The sequence below is a fragment of the Oncorhynchus keta genome, chromosome 12 (genome assembly GCF_023373465.1).
Source record: "Oncorhynchus keta strain PuntledgeMale-10-30-2019 chromosome 12, Oket_V2, whole genome shotgun sequence".
In the NCBI taxonomy this organism is placed as follows: domain Eukaryota; kingdom Metazoa; phylum Chordata; class Actinopteri; order Salmoniformes; family Salmonidae; genus Oncorhynchus; species Oncorhynchus keta.
Genome location: NC_068432.1, coordinates 15,474,902 through 15,478,539, shown reverse-complemented (window position 1 = coordinate 15,478,539; position 3,638 = coordinate 15,474,902). Strand labels below are relative to the sequence as shown.

The 3,638-nt window shown below is 40.8% G+C and overlaps 1 long non-coding RNA gene across 1 annotated transcript; it reads right to left on the bottom strand.

Annotated features, from left to right (window-relative positions):
• Window positions 1-1,370: 1,370 nt before the first annotated feature.
• LOC127906287 (uncharacterized) lies at window positions 1,371-3,336 on the bottom strand. The gene is made up of 3 exons (XR_008060737.1): window positions 2,958-3,336; window positions 2,217-2,328; window positions 1,371-2,122 (listed from the first exon to the last, which is right to left on the bottom strand). It is a non-coding gene; the product is annotated as an uncharacterized LOC127906287 (long non-coding RNA).
• Between the last annotated feature and the right edge of the window lie 302 nt (window positions 3,337-3,638).

The following is a 3,638-nucleotide window of genomic DNA, read 5'->3' as shown; positions in this document are numbered from 1 at the left end:
TCTTTGTCTTGCTGAAGTTGAGGGAGAGGCTGTTGTACTGGTACCATACTGCTTGGTCACTGACCTCTTCCCTTTAGGCTATCTCATCGTAATTGGTGATCAGGCCTACCACCATCATGTCATCAGCAAACTTAATGAGGGGGGGGGTAGACTCACATAATGAGCACCTAACAGTATCTCCCTTCAGGCCTGGTCTTCCAAATCCTCCCTCACGCATCTGTTTCCTTCACAGAAAGCCATGGATCCCACAGTGCTGCAGAGACATGACATATTTTACCAGCTCCTCAAGCAGTTCACACACACACATTCATACATACAGTACATAGACAGAGGGACAACAGATTAGGTATACAACATGGCAGTTCATCCATTTGAGATACAAACACTATACAAACCATGCAGTAATGTTGTCCATTAAAACAAGCAAATTGCACCAACCTAATGGTGGCTCCTACTGCTGCTGCTGTACTTTGGACATGTTTCCAGACCTGTACCCAGTGCCCTTTTCTACCAACTACGCCAGATGTAATGCCCACCAGTTAAAAGGATAGGGTAGAGCCAATGTTGACTTGAACTGGGTGCATGGCCACACAAACACAATATAAATACTCAAAATGACTACTTGTGGCTAACCAGGGGCCTGTTGCACAAAACTAGGATAAGGGATTAAGCCAGGATATCTTGGTGATCCTGGCTCAATTGATCCGTAATCCGGTTGCACTAAAGATGGATAGGGGGCAGGAGGATATGTTATGGTATAAATTACCATGGAGATTTATTCTGTGGAGCTAGCCTGCTCCAGACCAGGCTAAATTCCAGGATCTATTTAATCTCATCCCTAATGTCAGTCAGCAGTCACCACAAATGGAAACCAATAGTTATTTCACTGCTCACTATACATTGTTATCACATATAACTAGACCCACTGTCATTATTTAAACGTTTGTGATCATTAATTTCAATGATTTTGGATAAAAAAATGATTTTTAGATGTTGCTATCATTAGATAATTTACAGTTTCCCATAGACTATATATAAAATGATAGAATATTAGGGCCACAGAGGGAAAAAAGACAAGTCATAATATTGTAACCAGTTGTTTTAAAGGAGGACAGTTGTTAAAATGACAGATGCGGGGCATTTCGTGAAATTGTACTTCAGTATGGTTTCATAAACAAAGACATGCTGATGTGCCAGAATATTAAGTATCACATTGTCATAAGTATCAAAACTGTAAAAACAATATGTAGCTTTTCTGCAGAAAGAACCAGCCTCATAAATTTATGACTTTATCCTTTTCTTCAGTGTGGCCCTAGTACTCTGTCATATAAACAAATACACATTCCATATGAATATAAAAACACAATGTGTAACATTATGTTCCTTTATTGAATAAGGACAAAACAAAGCAGGTAAACCATCAGCTCCTTTCGAAACTGAAGTCACAGTGACTCTACAAGATGGAAAGCACAGAATCCAAGCATATTATACAAAATGATACATACACATTCAAAGGTCTGTATATAACACACCCTGCATATCTGCACACTAAAATAAATGCAGGACAAATCCATACACATCAACTGAACAGACAAATGAATGGATGCAGTAGCCTCCCTGCAGCCTTGTATTACACACAGTATACCGCACAAACATCATAAGAGGCCAAATTCGTAAAAAAACGAACCCAAAAAAAACCCAAATTCCTCTGCCACCGCAGGACATATTTAACCCAAATTGAAAGCACACATACTAACTAAAATAATTCAACACATATTGGTCCCTCAGCAGCCGACCACTGTCGTCATCAGGGAAGATTGCCGGATTGTCCCAGTCCATGGCTGGTGGCACTCTGGGGGCCCTCTCCTTCCTCAGGCAGGCCACATTGTGGAGGACAGCACAAGCCACAGTAATATCACATGCCCTAACAGGGCTGACCCTTAATTTGTGAAGGCAGTGAAAGCGTGCCTTCAGGAGGCCAAAGGTCATTTCAACTCTGGCCCTGGTCCTGGCATGGGCATGGTTGTAGGCCTGCTGTGCTTCCTGGGGGTCTGTGAAAGGTGTCAGGAGAAAGGCTGGCAGCCATACCCCCTGTCTCCCAGCAACACACCAGAGAATTCACCTGTCAACACAAAATCTCATCATTACTACCTCATAAACACAGTGATATTCTTGACACAGCCATGATGGTTATAAATAGGGGTTGTGTGGCTTACCTTGTGATAGGCACTGATAGATTTCAGAGGCCCGAAAGATTCTGGAGTCATGGACTGAGCCAGGCCATTTTGCCACAACATTGCTGATCACACAGTCAGCATTGCAGACCATCTGAAATCATAAGATGAGGAATATTACACCAATCAATGCACATCACTGGCAGATTTTTTTGCTTATTTTCCTAGGTAATTTTGCTCAAGAAAATATTCAAGATGTTTTTAGATATTTTTTTTTTACTGAAAACAAGACAAAAATACTAAGTAAGAAAGACATTTTTGCAGTGCAGTGAGCAACCGACCTTGGGTCCTTTGAAAGGCGTTATATAAATTAAAGTGATTATTATTATAGCTCATCTATTTATTCAATTAAATTTTATTTATATAGCACTTTTCACAATTGTTTCATTCTGTCAAAGCAGCTTTACATTAATGAAAGCAGGAGAAACACAAAAAAACGGTGGACAACATAAGAAGCAGAGTACAACGGCTAAGATTAAACCGTACTGAGCGTAGTAACGTTAAATAATAATGTAAGGCTTTAATAATAATTTATCATAGCTTTATACAGTGTGATGGACTTACTTTACAAAATTTCACTCATATCTGCAGTGCATTTCAATTAAAAATGTAACCGTTTCATAATTACAGTACAACTGCGTTTTTGGAGATGTGAATTAAATATTTGAATTGTAATTGTGATGTTTCAGCGGAGCGGTGAGTGTGTAATTGTGCACTACTTACGCATTCAGGCGGTCTGCAATACTTTGCCACGCTTTTTCTCTTTGCTTTATCACTGTGGCGGTGTTGCCTTTCTTCTTAATTATATATTTTACCTCCTCGTATGCCTCCATGAGGATTTGTGCTTCCGACGGGGAAAAGTACGCGGCTCTAGTTGCCATGGTAAATCAGTTAATCTGTGATCTGTGGCGGGGTCTATTTGAGTGAGCCGTGAGCGCGCACCTATCCAGGATTGGTTTCACCTGGCTTAATGAATCCGTGTCTGCTCATCCTGGCTTGGTCTTTGTGCAACCAATTAAGCCTGGACGCACATGTTTTGGCTTCATTGAGCTCAGCTTAGTCATTTATCCCGGATGTCTTAATTCTACTTTTGTGCAACAGGCCCCAGGGGTGGGATAATGTCAATGAGGCTTTGATCAGATAGTAGCCAGGAGCTTGAGGTATCTGATATTTGTTTATGACAGTTTGCAGGTGAAAACGTGTAAAATGTATGTACTTTCAGAATTGTTTGGCGAGCTACTCATAGGTGGGCTGCAAGCTGCTAGTAGCTTGCAATCAACCTGTTGGAGATCCCTGCACTAGAGCCTGAATTCCTGTTTATACTATGGTTGTGTTTCAAATGACACCATATAAAGGGCCCATAGGGCTCTTGTCAAAAGTAGTGCACTATATTGGGAATATGAT